Below are 16,927 nucleotides of genomic sequence, written 5' to 3'. Positions count from 1 at the left end.
AATTGCCGTAAAACGCGCCGTTCCACCTTATATCGCTTCGTTCGTGGTCGTGCTGCTTGCGTGCACGCACAATGAACCGCCTACTCTGCTACTCCAGCGAGTTGGCACAAACAATACTACCACTGATACATGCTGATACTACCACATACTATCTGCGCTATGGTATATTTCTATGGGCCCCGCGCGAGCGAGCGCATGGGGACTAGGGCGTTTCAGGAGCTAGGTGCGTTTTTTACACGACACCTAGGGACCTACGCTCCCCTAGGGCGAAAAGTTACCTAGATATATAGTTCCCGTTGGTGCCGCGGGGGCGGCGCTGCAGTCGACCGGCTGCACAGGCGAGCGAATGTAAATGCGCGCCCGGGATCCGACCCAGGTGGGCGGGAAACGAGATGACGGTGTGGTATTTGAGGGTGCTCGGATGAGCGCCGCGGAGGATGCGTAACGCCTTGACGGAAACGACTCCTCTCTCGAACGCTTTGATGGCTGGTCTCGAGTCGCTGAATATTGTCGTTCGCTTATCGTCGAGCATTGCTAGGCTATGGCCAGTTGCTCCGCCACCTCGGGATCACGTGTGCGTACCGTGGCGGCGTTTAAAGTCCGTTGCGAGGACGAGACTGCTACCACGGCGAAGGCTCGGTTGCATCGGTAGGCGGCGGCGTCCACGAAAGCGACGTCGTCCGCTTTCTTGTTTATTCGTTTGAGGAAGGCGGTGGCCCGGGCTTGGCGCCTGCCTCGATTGCGTTCCGGATGGACGTTTCGCGGAATGGGTGCGATCGTGATCAGGTCGCGGAGCTCGCGGGAAACCGGCGTAAGCTCCGGTGGATCCTGGGTGTTCAGTGGGAAGTACCCGAGCTCGCGCAAGATGTGACGGCCGGTCTTCGTCATCGTCAGTCGTATCATCTGCGCTCTCTCCTGAGCCTCAGCGATCTCTTCGAGGGTATTGTGCACCCAGAGCTCGAGGAGTCGATACGTCGGCGTCGTGATCGGGAGCCCAAGGGCCCGCTTCACTACCTTTCGGATTAGTGTATTGAGCTTGTCACGCTCCGATTGTTTCCACTTATGCATTGCTGCGACGTAGGTGAAGTGAAATAGGACGAACGCGTGTACGAGACTCGAACCCGGGACCACCGCCTTTCCGGGGCAGCCGCTCTACCATCTGAGCTAACCAGGCGGCTAGCAGATGGCAGGGCGAAGTCGAATTTGTCGACAACACACGAAGCAAAGGCAAGTGCTTGACGTAGTAGTTCTGCGGAAGCCCGCAAGGTGGAGAGAAGGAATTTTAAAGGGAAAATCAGACATCCACCCGTTCGTCAAGCACTTGCGTTTGCTTCGTGTGTTTTCGACAAATTCGACTTCGCCCTGCCATCTGCTAGCCGCCTGGTTAGCTCAGATGGTAGTGCGGCTGGCCGGAAAGGCGGTGGTCCCGGGTTCGAGTCCCGGAACAGGACGAATTTTTCTTCAACTCTGAGGCTTTTCTTTCAAGGAACCCGTATGGGTTTCCTTTGTAGCAATTGCTACGAACGGGTGGATGTCTGATTTTCCCTTTAAAATGAAGCTTCCGTTGCAGAGTTCCCCGCCTATATTTTGACCTTCATAGATTTGCTTTATTCATAACTAACATCTGCTGTTCTTGTAATGAACGAGAAACTATCGACCATTTCTTTCTTTCTTCCGCCTCCCTCCGCAGAATGTTCCTCATATTTCCGACTGGTAATCTAGGTTTAGCATTTACGACTCCAAAAATTTTGTTTTTTGGTGCCTGTCAGCTAGGTACAAGCCATGGTTTGATGATTACTGCTCTGCACTATTTCATTGAAGCGTCAGGAAGGTTACACTGCTAGCCCGTACAAAAAAATTATTGAGAAGGCATTGAATTATCATTGGTCAATGTTGAGTTTTTCATTGAGGAATTGTGGAAATTTTGTTGGAGAATTGTTGGGCTGACTGTTCAGTGGTCTTGAATACTGGCCACTGAAATATAATTGAAACACCATTGGGTGTTTCAATGTTGAATAATTGTTAAGTTACCATTGAAATTCCATTGCGCTTAGACGGCTCGTTGTGTTCATTTTGTTGAATGGTTGTTGGGTTACCATTGTTCCTGAATTGAACTGACGTTGTGGTAGTTCTGTTGACCTGTTGTTGAGTTATTGTTGTCACAGCGTTGAAAAGTACATTGTGGCCCAGTTGAGATGGCATTGAGATTTCAGAAGTCGCCATTCAAATATGATTGACATTCCGTTGGGCTAGTGGATTTTTATTTATATATTGAAATTGCTTTGCTATTCACACTTGCATGCCCCGGTGCCTGCTCATAACTTTCACAAATACAAACAAAAGCAAAGGAGAGACTGATCAATTTGAAGTAACTTTATTTACAGTAAAGATGCGTGCCCATGAAACATTATTACAGTACATAAGGCACCCCTACATCGAACCTTGAGACATAGGCTAGCACCTACAGCACTCTGAACAGTGTAAATATATCTGATGAAACCTATACATATGAATTCAATCAAAACGATCATTGTGGTCTTCACTTGCGACTTAAGTTTATGACTAGAAGGCAAAGCGACTCAAAAGGCAGGGCTTAAGCATACCCTTTTAACAACCAACTTTGAACACATGAACACTTGAAGCTGCTTGCACACAAGACATCTGAATACGTTACATTAAAATCTTTCGCACCCTAACCCATCACTGGAACAGTTACGGCTGAGTGTGAGAAGGCAAAAGAACAGACTTTAAACAAATGACTTCACGTAAATATATACAAGCTTTAGCAAACGTCTATCACCGCGATTAAGATTTAATGAAGTACCAAAGTACACTTGTCTGAGCTTTTTGTCTTCGATAAGCATATATTTACAGGTTGCCCAATTATTTTATACAATAACACCACTCAACTTCGCTATTAATTGATGAGACATCATTTAGAAAGTTGTCGGGCACGGTGAACACCTGAATCATGTTTCTGACTAGCCAGGTTTGCAAGTACACCATTTGTATATGTTAAATTGAGGTACAGTAGAGTTTGTAGGTGGTATTTCCTCAATTTAGTGAGCTCTTTTTCAGTTAATTTTTCTGGACTTGCACAAAGCTATTTAGAGCACTTTTTGGGGCCTTTTTCACTATACCCAGCAACTAAGTGGTACCTCTGTCAATAAAGAGATAAGGCAAGGCTAAAGCCTTGAACGATAAGAGAAAAAAATAATTATGTAGCACAGAAAATTGGTAGTAACAGACGGCTAACACAATTCCAAAGAGCCAAATAGATGGTCACCTGCACTTGCAGTATCAAGTACCCCAGAAATAGTCATTAAGGATGGGAAAAGGTTTCAATGACTGGACAGCCAGTATAATAAGACACTGAAAAACGCAAATAAATGCGTATGCAAAAAACCGATGACCTCAATTACGAAGGTAAAATGTTATTAAAATGCTGCCAGAATTTTATTGTATAAAATACATAAAAGTAGCATAAAAATTGGGACAAAGCAGTAACAAAGACGAAGGGAGATACAGCACCCGTGTTAAAAAAATTACAAGTCATATACGTGCATATTTAAGCTCAAGACAATTTTTTCTCCAATATATACAAAAAGAACCAATGCACTGACGGCATAAAAGGTTCCTGCGCCTGGAGAATGCAGCACAGCACAAAGCAGCGTCATGAGAACCGAAAACTAGAGCTTAGTATGTTTAAAAAGTACGAATACTTGCATACGCACAGGCATGTGACATGTCATGCCTTGAATGGATGAAATTCATAAATCTTACACAAATGAAGTTACCATCACTTATTGGCTTCCTCAGGGGACTCCTTGAAGTTGAACTGGAAAAATGTACATCAGTGTTAAACACAGAGAAGATAAGAACCTATAGCGTTCTTCCTGAACAGCACAAATATTTCATGTATCAATTCTATCGACACTTCGCCAATTCGGTGCACATTTATATTTGACAACCACCCAAACAGAGACGAGAAGGATGAATTAAGGTAGGAACGCACATGAACGCTGACTCAACTATAAGTTTATTCGTGAAGACAAAGATTTTAAACACATTGGCCAACTTCACAAAGAAAAAGCCATGGATGTGCAGCAGAAACAGCCCGGCACAACAAAAAGGACCGAAAGACATGTCCTGTAGAACAAACATGTGCGTCAAAAAAAAACACACACACATGAAAACTGAAAGGTTTGTCCTGTAAGTGATATTAACGAGAAATACTGCAGCAGTTCTTTCCCACTAAGGGTCACAGAACTCTTGCTTATGAATTTTTTTTCGTGATCAATAAATAATTCTTCCATAAGTCCTCTTATGTTCTAGTCTTTGTGATGAAACAACCGTTCTTTCTGCTCTATACCTCAACACCAGAGGAGTTCCAGAAGCAATATTTATTGATCACAAACGAAACAAATGCATAACCAAGATATATGTTGCCCTTAGTGGGAAAGACTTGCAGTTCTCAAGAGTATTTCTCGTTGGGTAGTATCAGTCTTCGGACAAACCTTTCGCTTTTTCGAAAGATTTGTCGATAGTTTTTGTTTTTCACGCACGTTTATTCTACATGACATGGCTTTTTCATATTTTTTCTTGTCGCACGTCGCTGTTTCTGCCACGCATGCACGGATTTTTACCTTTGTCAAGTTGACCAGTGTGTTGAATACATCTGCAATCAAAAGTACTTTTAGTAGAGCTTGCGCTCGTGTGTGCTCCTGCCTATTTCGTCGTCCGCCTCTGTTCGTGCTGCTGTTTACAGTACGCACGTATGACTTGGCTAGGCTGGTAAAAATTCTCACAAACAAAAGTAAATGCCTCCCCTCAAAAGGTAGCCCATCTTTTACTACTAAATGCCAGAGCAAATCGAAAGTAAGCCTTCACAGCGTCCATGCGGCAGCTAGTACACCACAGAGCAGCACAAAAAATAGTTGAAAATCTCACTTGATGGAGAGTGGCAAAAGAGATGCGAGCTTGCTTGTGAATCAGCCACATATCAACGGCTGTCTTGCACGACGCCAAGGTGCTTTTGGCGTAGAACACTTTAGCACCTGGGAATTTGCTGCATGCGTAACCTGCGAGAAGGGAATGCAGACAGAAAATGAGATTGCGCGGATTCAGAATCTGCCACACATTGTACATAACTACGCACAAAATAGAAGTACACACTATAGTGGCAAGTAAAAATTTACGACTCTTTACGAGTGCTATCTAGAAAAGGAAGAAATGGGTTGCTACGGTAAATGTTAGCTAAGACACGCACAGCGATGTTTCACAGCGGGGAAAAATATTCCCGGCTCTCTCGCAGAACCAAAGACCACGCGACAGTGCATAGCCGATACCAAGCAGGTATCGAATCTTTTGGGTAGAAGTCCAGCAGCAGGAATGACCTAAAGATACGCCGAGAGCGATGCGCGCGTGAGCGTGCCTATACGAGTGAGAACATGCACCGCTTCTTTGAAGTTAGCCGCTCCGGCGTGTCTTCGATCATCCCACGCGATTTGTGTGCAGAACGTCGCATACACGCTCTTGGGCGTTTTGCGCGGTAGCGTCTGCGCAGTGATCTAGCTTCGTGCACGCGTCATTCTTCACCGCGCACACCGTGCTCGAGGCGACAACGCGCCGACTGGAGCTCCTTTCGCTTCTGCAAGCAACGCACATTGGGATCGGTCCAACTCAAAGAGGCAGCAGAGAATGGTGGCATGTTTCGGTTATTGCCAATTAAAATTGTACAGTACGCCTTCAACGGAAACGCGCCGCGCTAGATAAAGATGCTTACTGCGGTAGTTTTGGCGGTGATAGGCGATAAGGCGAGCCCGTCAGCGGCTGTGTTCTTTGCCGACGTCGTCACCACACCTCTGTTCATTTGCGCTGCGTATCCATGTACAGTCACCGCGCGGAAGCTGTAACTAATCGGTTGGCCGTTCTCCGCAAATCCCAAAGAGGCGAAATATATTTTGCGGTGGGCCGCATCATTAGGCGCAACCTAAATCGAGGCGCGCTTAACTGCTACGGCACAAAAGGTGATCACACTAAACGTATGGTATACGATGAGCCACTACGGATTAAAAAAGTAATAATGATACCCTACGTGCAAAACCAATGATCTGATTATGAGGCAGGTCGTAGTTGGGGACTTCGTAATAATTTTGACTTCCTGGAAATTTTTACGTGCATACAATGCAAAATGCACTAGCGTTTTCGCATTCCGCTCCTTTGGAATGCGGCCGCTGCAGGGATCGTATCCACGACCTCAAGCCCCAAATTGACACGGCGGCTGCCATAGTTACGAAATGCGTAAGCGTGACGTGCAACACCGCCTTCCGCTACGAGTGTGGTACAAGCATAGCACAGCTGCACACCTGCTGCACAATTATTTGACGTGGTTCTCCTAAGCTCGTAGTGTCTGCCTAAATACCTTGAAAGGCAGCGCGCCTCTCAGGTATCGGAACGCGATAACAAGCGCTTAGACGGCCCACGTAAGCCCCTATGAAAGATGGCGTGGCCACTGTACAAAATTATCACTTCTCAGAGAAGCTGATCCTTATGTTCCACAAATTAAGGAAGGGTCATTAGACAGGAACAAATGAAGCAATGCAATTTTACGCACGTGGGGCGCCGCTGCCTCTTCGCCTACTATTGTTTCAAACGAAGTGATGGCGGCAGCGAGCGTTAGTATCGCGCGATTTCGCTCCTGGTTATACGATTTGCTTGAAGAAAGTGAACAGTGTGCTTAACATCTCACGCTTGTCAATGTCAGAATAGAAAGAAAGGCTACGTGCCCAAGAAAACGAGATTACTTACTTATCTGCAGAAGTTCGGCTGCGACTGCTTCGGGGTGCCTTCTCTCCAACAGGCATCATGACCTCTGCCGCGCAGCTCATCAAAACAGCCATGCTCGCACATGAGTCGAAGACTAGTAGCTGGGTAAGCCAACGACTCCAACGGATAAACGTCCCACTTATCGTCGTTAAAGCATTTCACTAAAATGTGCGTGATGATGTCCGAAAAGAAAAGAAATGCTTTCATCAAAAAGTACGAGGCGAGATCCACCACACAACGGCAACCAACTATCTGAGTCCGAAAGCCGTTCACAGCTTCACTATCGTGCGGAGTTATAAAAACCTTTCAAACACAAAATAACCGCACGGAAAAACCACAAAAATTATTAGTAATAATTTTTCATCCACTAACCTTCACAACGCTTTAAGAACAATCTAATTTGTAGCGTAAACAATAAATACTACGACCAAAATATGCGACTACGAAACTAACGGTAACGATGTGTACTGTTGCAAAAGTGTGCTCAAAACGAAGCTGCACACGGTTGCAACCGCGTGCGCACTCACACACACCCGAACGCTACCTTGACATTCGTAGCGCCACCTAGAAACAAAAATTACTACTAATTTTATTATTTTTACAAGGGTAACGGCACTAGAATAGTTTATAGCACTTTTGCAGATAACAAGGTGACAAGTAAGGTATGATAAAAGTCCGTTACCTGTATTTCTTTCATTTCCCTTTGGTGTTCTCCTATTTAACTGAACATACGGGACCTGTCCTGTAGGCTTGGGAGACGAGAGTCGGGAGCAGCCGAAGATACAGCAATTAGCTGCGATACTGTTGCGGCTGTTTCTGAATCAGAAGCTCTTTGAAGTCAATGGTTATAGCGACTGCGCGCTGCGATCTCAAAGCGTGTTCGTTGTTTCATCTAGTACCACGGCCGTTGGATAAAAAAAAGCTATATTTACTTTCCGGACAGAGGCTGCTTCGCAGGAAATTCGAAGATATCTCACGTGTATGTTAGCAGCGTGTGCGCCGCGTGTATCCTACGGTTCCCACAGCGCGTCCGATGCTCGAAGGTAGCGTCGTCGCGTGTCGGCGCGTGTCGGCGCCTGTCTTTTCGCCGGTCGCGCTGCCGCCGTGTCTACTTTTGGGGAACTCCACATGCGCGTAGTCACCGTGTATGTTTGCGAGTGAACTTCGCATTCTTCTGCTCCCCGAAACGGGCTCATTTTGGATCGTACCAATTGCTATATCATCTAGCGTATGTTAAAACGACGATGGCGTTTGTACACCGGCGAAGGTATAAATCGTTATGAACTTGGGCGGTCATGAAGCTAGTCTAACGCTGAAGTTTTTACAGAGCAAAAACGGCTACGAAAGTGGGGCGGTCCCGGAGATACGCGCTTGAAAGCGCCAGCTGTAGCGACAGCACGAGGAAGCATTTCTGAACTTACTGGCTTTCGAACGAGAGGAGCATGCGCGCGTACGTGGCCTAATGGTTAGCGCACCGGGCTCGACGGCTGACGTTCAATGCCACGCCATCGGTCACACATTATTTTCTTTTTATGAAAACGAGTCAAAGAAGAACCTACCTGTCGCAATGTGGCAGGAATGAGGTCGGAACGTTTTGCATTAAATTTTTGGAATGTCTTCATATGCGAGTCCTAATTATTCTATACTGGACTCAACTGCTACACAAAAAAAACTACAAAAATCAACACAAATTACCCAATAAATTGTTTATTGAGAACACTCAACGGTAATATTGTTGTGCAAGTGTTGAGCGAACTCAATTGCTTTTGAAAATTTGTTGAAGTGCATTGTTTCAACAATTTCCCAACAATATATGAATGGCTAATCAACAGTCATTTTTGTACAGGAGGGGTACCGACATCGGGGCACCTTATTTTATTCATATTTATTTTTTTCTCCCTAAGATTATCTATAGGCCCTCTAAAGCTTTGTGTTATCAGCTAGTTGCCTAATGCTTCGTTTTGAATGCTTTCCTTTACCACTTTTCTTATTTTGCTGGGTGTACTTTGAAGTCAATCCAGTGTTGCCATTCGCACTCGTGGGTACGAGCCATGTTTTGAGGCAAAAATACGAAGACCAACAAGAACAGCCAACATACGCACATATTGCGTTTTCGCGACTGTGTACGAACTCCTTGCTTTGCTGCTTCGGTTTTTCGTGCGAAACTTTACATTCTACCAATGTTTCCTTATTTCATGTGTAAGCTGGGAATACCATCGCGATGTCCCTTAGTTCAAACTGCTCTACAGCACCGAGGATAAGAGTCGGCTCTACGAGCAACTTGTGTTCGCCAACGGAAGTGTCGGACCAAAGCTCTGATGTGTGGAGTGGATTGATCGTCCGTACGCTCCATTTTATCGCATCGACCCTCAGTGCACCTACAACCTCTGCAGGGGACTGGGTGTAATTATTTGGCTGAGTATTAGCGTGGCCTACACCAGTAGTCTTATGCTTAACATAGAGCAATTCATTCTGCTGCGGTGCACCCAGTGTAAACATCCTCATGGCATTTAGCACGTGCTGTGTTACTACTACACCACCCCACGGTTTGCATCAATTATTTCACCTGGTATACGAGTTCAAATACGGACTATTGATTTTGTGTGACAGACGTAGGAACACAATTCGAGCCAAGGCGTTGCAGCTGTTATACTCACGCTCGTCAGGACTTATGCGTATTTTTTGACACACTAGTGCTCATGGTGGCTTGATTTCTTTTATGCAATCCACGTTTGTAATGTTTTGCTTGCTTTATTTCCATTGTTCTCCTCTTTGTGCCATTTGAAACAACCTCACCTGAAGTAGCAAGCCTAATTGAAGCTGGGCTGACATCATTTGCTTTCAATAAACTATATCTCACTGCACTGCACTGGAGCACTTTCTCTCGTCATCAGAATCATCAGCGCTTGCCGTCGAGTCTGCGCTGTTGGGACGGATGGATGGACGGACGGATAGTTTTGATGGCTACTATATAAGCACCTCCTTTGAAATTGGTCGTAGCTGATGCCATACAGCACGGTAATTTTACCTTTCTTTGCGCTTATGAAGGTTCCTTAAGATGCATGGTTCGTGTTCATAAAGCATTCAAACTGCAAAATTCGTATCCCCGCAACATTCATATCGGGACGGATTACCAGCGAAACTTTAGTCTGCGTGCACAGGCTGCAAACATTATGAACTCCTACATCACTCCCGCTGTCGCTGGCTGTATTTGAGTTTCTGCTGTAAACACCACTCTGCTTGTTCCTCCAGAGTTAGCGCACTGCGCCGTCTCACCATCTCCGCTTTCTCACAGTTCTCTCAAGCGTCCTAGTTTTATATGTAGCATACATGACGCTATACTACAACAGCGCCAGCAGATTAGGCCGACACAAGCGCCGCCGTGGTCACCGCACCCCACCTCCACTGATGTGTCGCAACCGCTGCTGCAGCCGCGCCAGCACCTCAGGCACGCGGGACGTCATAACCACAGAATCGCAGGCCACGGGCACAAGTACCGTCGCAACACTCTTTCCCCCTCTTCCCTACCCGTCTCCATTGCTGCAGCGCTATCGCCACGCTCTTTCGCCCTCTCCCCTACCCACCTCCATTGCTGCAGCGCTATCGCCCCACTCTTTCCCCCTCTTCCCTACCCGTCTCCATTGCTGCAGCGCTGTCGCAACACTCTTTCCTCTCCCCACTACCCGTCCCCATTCCTGTCCACGCGCCGTGTCCCGGATACGGACGTAAGTCACCCAAAGTACCCCCTGTGGGAACGCATGTGGGTCTCGAGGTAAACAGCCTAGCTGTAAAAAAAAGAAAAAAAGTGCCGTAGAATGCTATTTTTCTGTGCGTCCCTGTGTCTACGCCAGCTATACGAGTGCCATCGTTTGCTATTATTTACCCCAGATTCATTAACGTTATCAATTTGCTCTAACGCCTAATGCCTTGGACGAAGTAGCTGCGGGCTCACTCGCTTATGAATGAATACTGCGACGTTCTACCAAGATATGCCATTTGAGTTATGCACTTTTTCCACACGCTACAGATGCTGGGGGAGACCTCAAGCTGTAACCTCTTTGGCTTCTTTGGCCACAGTAAATACTTCGTAAGGCAGCACGAGTAGAAAGCTGTCTATATTACGGCAAGTTGGTGGCAGTAGCAGATATGAGCGCGAGGAAGGAATGAACAAACTGTATCATGGTCCTCTGAAAAATTGAAAATCAGTTGCTGCACTTGTACAGTTTCTGCAAAAATAAAGATTATAAAGAATGCTAAATTAGCTAACAATGCATTTCATGTAGTAATTAACGACGTAACTCTAGTGAAGAAATCGCATGAATTTTTCTTTCCAAGCTTTCTGTGTCTGTGTTTCTGCGGTTTTTGATTCCATGATCACAAGATTTGTGCCTACAATGCGGTACTTCTGAGGCAACTCATTCGCAGCTTCTCAAAAGCTTCTATAATTTTTGAATTCCTAGGAACACTTGCTTTGTGCGTGAAATCTAGCACACGCGTCACAGTATTTATTTTAATCACTGCTTCTAATATTTTACTGTTTTGAGCATTGGTACTTGAAAGCACACACACCTCCTTAAATGCACGTACCAAAGTGCACTGTTTTCCTGTTTTTCTGCCTTTCACGCTCTGCCTGCCGACTAATGTTGCATTGTAGGAAGGAAAACACTATGAGGGAGCATTCCGTAACAAAGTTGAAGCCAAAAGAATGCCTGGCCCACACGTGATCATGTCGAGGTAAGTTTTAGTGTCTTCCGCCACCGCGATATCACTGTCAGCGCGTGCGCTTCCGAAAAAAAAAAACGGGTGCGCCATTGACGTGTGCCTGCTTGCGCTCGCACATTGAGACAAAGACGGTAGATGTGTTCGTTGCATCAAACGGCCGAAGTTGGCCAAGCCAGAAATGTGCACGGAGCGATTGACAAAGCGCCCCCCCCCTCCCGCCACCTCAACCAGTGCATGTCAATTAAAGCCTACCGCGAACTATGTTAATACAACAGCGAGTCCACCGAGCGCGGATCACGCGTTGCGCCAACTATTTGTGGGAGAAAGGCGAAAGGGGATGGCTTCACGGAAAGGTGGCTTGCGAAGGCTGGCGGCGTGACGCAGTGCTTTCTGCTAGCTTGTTTCTTTCCACTGCGAATTCTGGCCGGCTGCATTCACAAGGATTATTGCAGTGCTATCGTAATGTCCATTACCGTCCGAATTAGCCGAGAGCACAATCGTTCTAATTTGCGGCCTCAAAACACGAGCACGCATGTTTCGTCAGTTTTGGAATAGGTCTTTCCCGGCTTACGTCACGATGGGTTGGTCACGTGAACTTTCGGTACACGGGAGAGTGTTTGGTGGGCAAGGAGCACGCTGCATGTGAATTGGGAAGCGCTGACGGCTTCGTATATCGCCGGTCGTCTTTCTTCTTTGTGCGTGTTTTGTGACCGTCCTCCCAGTTGTTGCGCAGTCGGATGCGTGAACCAGAAGAAAAAATTTGGAGAACGCTTGAGCTTCGCCTTTAAGAGTGGAACGTGATAGCATTCAAATATCCCCTGACTGCTTCTCACGCTTCCCGGCAACTTCAGCGTATGTAACCGTAGTGTTTACTGGGAAATGCTGGCCGCGAACGCTATGCACGACGGTGGGCTTGGCACAAACACGGCCTCTTGCTTGGGCCGCGATGCGGCGGAGGCGAGCGCCAGATGAAGGTATTGCCACGGTCGCTGGATTGCTGGATTTTATCCAGCGGCCTTGTTATTGCAAGGAGTCGGGCGCGCCGATCCTTGGAACCTTAACACCCGCGCGACGGCGCGCGCAAATTACGAACGCCACGGCTGGTCTGTGAATAGTAGAAACGCTGGAAAAGGGGTTTCTTTGAGTTTTCGCGTAAGAGCGTTGTGTTTTCTCGTGTAGTGAAATTACAATCCGAGCGCTATCATATCTGTAGGTTGTGTGTAAGTCGTAGTGTGTGATTCTTCCATGTATTTTAGTTTGAGAAATTCAATCAGTTCAGTAAATTTCTTGCGCCACAAGGAGGGCCTGGGTAGGGGTTCTTCGAAAATATCTTTGCCGAAACAACGTCCGTCCCCGGGCGCCGCGGAACGCTAGGTCTTCTACGACACGGGCTCCTTAACGTTCTCACATTAAAAAAGCGAGTTGTATTGACTTTATCCGTTTCAGAGACGAGAAATGGCGACAAAGGTGGGTGCTGGTAATGGCCAGCGACAAATGGTAGCAGTCAGACATAGACCGAATCTTCGGAGTGCACTTGTGCGCTTCTCAAAACTTCAAAGTGGTTTCTGTGTTGCCAGTTTTTTGCTGCTTTATTGGCGGATGGTGTCAGTTTAGGACGTGAATACAGGAGGAATCTGCAGTGGCGAATCCGGTAGCGTTCGCGTTTAGGTGATCAAAAGAGCACATTGCACGTAGGCAGATCTGTACTTGCCATTTTCTATTAGTTGAGAACAGCGGTTTGCTACTGGAGCGATAAAGCATTTAAGCCTCCTGCCGCACCGACTGTTACCCCTGTCACACAGAGGCTATCGATCATGGCAGTGCCGGATAGTGTGCTGTTACACGGGTCCTTTGTATTGTGATTTTGCTCGACGCGAATCCAGTCAATAGTAATCGACCTTCTTGATTGCTATTGCGAGGTGACGATCCTCTGCACTCTCAATGATCAGAGATCTAAAACCAAATATCTACATTAGTCCCCTTCGAGCCAAGGCCGCACACCTTGCGAAAGCTACGATTTTACTGCTACTGTAGTGCATGGTCCAGACGTGTTCACGAAGGAACCCCATCTGTTGCCAAATCGCACGTTCGGCCAGCACATCGAATAGTTTTTCCAGACATCTATGAGGAAAGGATGAGGATAGTGCTCGCCACAGACAATTAGCTTCTCGACGCATCACTGACAGGAAGCTTCTGGCAGCGAGCTCGAGTACAGTCACTTTCAGTATGGAGAGTGCAGCAGCTAGCTAGCTTCTGTTACACGGTCGGCAACTGGCAGCGGCTACTGGGTTTATAGCCCATGTTTGCTCTGCCTAGGTGCGTGCGCAGCGTTACACACGTACCACATTGCAAACGTTGCTTTTCGCGAGCGCCTTCGCTATGACAGAAGGGGTCGCCGTGCGATCTACACAACGACAGAGGGAACTGTACTCTGACAAATCCATCGCAGCCGCTAACGTAGCAACCATGTCGCGGGGGAAATGGTTTATTCACCAGCTCTTTGCACATGTCTCAAGCTTTCCTTTGCGCATAATCCCTGATCTCGCACTGTTTACGAAATGGAAAGGTCCATTGTAGAGCTACACTGTTTTCAGGATTATCTTTTAGTGTACGATAGTATCTGGGAGGGGCTTTTTACGGCTGAAGCACAGAGAATGCGTAGTTTGAACAAAAATTCCAGCAATTAATTTCGAACGTGATGCATTTGGTGTAAGGGCTCCGTTCATCTCCCCCCCCCCCCTTCATTGCAAGCTTACTTGTCAAGAAAGAAAAAGAATGGATTCTAAAAGTGACCGGTTGCGAAAAAGAGTTTGACCATGTTTGCTGGGCGTTGAGCCAGCACTCGGCCTCCAGCCAACCATCTAATCAAGTTTGTGTATGCAAGCTAGAGCTGCTGTACGCTGGACCTTGCGTGCCAGCGCGTTATTCGCTATCCCAATAACCTTTGTTTATTTTATGCCTTAGCATTCTTCGGCTATTTCACCCTCGTTCCGGGGGCTATTTGTCTGTACATATATATATACCTAACCGTTTTCCAGCCTACCGGGGTCACCGGGTAGTCCGTGGTCTGGTTAGCCATCGGGCTGCTGTGCTGAGCTAACCGGGTTCCAACCAAACCATCATATCGCCTTGGGTCCCTGAGTATGTGGCATTGTGTAGTACAGACATGGCGCTCTTCAAAAACCTCTCTCACGTCGACATGGGTCCCTGTATATGCGGGATCGGGTAGGTACCGCTGTTCGAAGAAACTCTTTGACGCCTTTTTGAACTCTTTGAAACAGAGTCAGTATTATCGTACTGACTCTGTTTCCGAAATGCTTCGGTTGCTTGATTTGCCTCCACTGGCTCAACGGCGGAAGTTAGCTAGACTTAAATTTCTTTTTTTGTTGTCGAAAGGCCACTTCAATATTGAAACCACGTCCTATCTTGCTCCCAAGCAGGCTAGAAATGTCAGATCAAACAATCATTGCATGTTCTCCATTCCAAAAGCATATCTGGACATGTACGCTTACTCATTTTTTCCGCGAACGATTATGGAATGGAACAGTTTGCCAGCGTCTGTTTTGCAGTCGAGTAGCATTGAAATCTTTGAGGAAGACGTTAAAAACCTTTTATGAATTTTAATCTTAGTGGTGCCGTGCAAACATTGTCACACTATTCTAGAAATACATACAATAGTCTTTCTTTCGTGCTGCTTCCAATATCACTGTCACAATGTTATAAACATCTATTTCTTAGCCAAACTATTGTTTTTGTATTTCATTACTTGTTTCGCATTGTATTTCCAACATTCATTGCTTCATGTCCAATTTACGTTTGTAAAGTGTTTTCATTTTTTTTACGCTATGTGCAAACCAGCTGTACCCACCCTGTTACGGCCAAGACGGCCAACAGTATTTGGAAATAAATAAAACACTGATACTGTGCCACTCGGTCCGCGCTGGTGTTCAACGAACCTCTTTGACGCCAGCTAGTGTTTTGCAATATGTGCCAACTGATTTGTGCGGCTCTTCAGTGAATGTATTTGACGCCAAATGACGCGTAACATGATAACGTGCCACTAGGAATGTGCCGCTGTACAATGACGAAGAAGTTCCCTTAAATTTCACCGATGCTAGGCGGAATCTAATCCCCGTCTCAATGGTTCCCCAATGACTGCGAGCCGACGCATCAACAGGCAGCGCCACGAATGCGCTGGCTATGCGCCGCTTTCAATGAATGCCTTGCACGCCAATGCTTTAGCGAGCTGCGCCACTAATGCGCTAGGTGTGTGTCGATTTTCAATGAACTTCTCGCCAACATGGGTGACTGAGTTTATGCCAACTGAGTGTGCGTCAATCGAGGGAACGTTTCTCAGCGTTCGCCGACACCAGTGCGCCACGCTTCTCGTCTCGGGGCGCCTCTCACGGAGTTCTCTGTAGTGCACAAAACATCGCAATGTATCCACAAAGCAACGCCAGAGAGGAGCCCAGCAGTTGCATGACGCGTTTCTTAGCGTTCGCGCTCACCGACGCGCCATACATATTGAAGGCCACGCGCAGGTATTCGCGGCGGCTGTGCTAAATGGCGCCGAGTGTAGGGTAGTGCGAATCAGGAGTCACGCAGAAGTATACACGCATCATGCTTAAGATGTCTCGAAAGTGGCAATAAGCCGTGTCGCTGTACTGAGTCAATGCTAACGCATTACCATCGACAGCCATCTTGCGGTGGGTTCTGCTGCCATTTTTTGAGCGCAGCTCTTAGGCGCCCGTTCCAGCGACGAGTGTCGGCGTCGGCGGCGCAACCGAACGAACGAGCACAGCGAAAGATGAAAGAGCGAACGCGGATCGATAGATGAAAGACGCGAGCCGCGATTAGCGGAGACGAAGAACAGCGGCCCATTGGGATATACGCGCGCGAAACTTGTGTCATGCGGACCCGCCCGACCACTCGATGCGTACTCGTATCTGGCGTCAGCCTGACCACTTGTTTCGTACTATCGCCTGCGGGCGTCAGCTCTCGTTCGCGCTTGTTTGGTTTGCTTGGTTTGGTCTCGTTCGTGCTTGTTTCGATTATCATGGTCTACGGTTGCTTTGTGATCTGATTGTATGCGCGAAGCTAATTGTGTAGTAGTTTCTTGAAGCCATGTTGCACTAGCGATTTCACAGGAACCTTCGACGAATCATGTATAAAAGCCGACGTGCTAGACCTGCAGATGAGATTTTTGACTATTGCTGACTCTGTTTCATGAATCTTTCAAATTCTTTGACTCAATATATCGCGAAATGAAAGCATGTAAAGAACAGCGCCCAAATTTCGCATGATGGGGTACTGTAATCATCGGTGAACTATCTTTCTTCATTATTTCTATATTTTCTCCCTGTAAGCTGTTTCTGCT

Source organism: Dermacentor variabilis, chromosome 7 (assembly GCF_050947875.1).
Source record: "Dermacentor variabilis isolate Ectoservices chromosome 7, ASM5094787v1, whole genome shotgun sequence".
NCBI classification, from domain to species: domain Eukaryota; kingdom Metazoa; phylum Arthropoda; class Arachnida; order Ixodida; family Ixodidae; genus Dermacentor; species Dermacentor variabilis.
Note: the sequence above shows the minus strand (reverse complement) of the source record.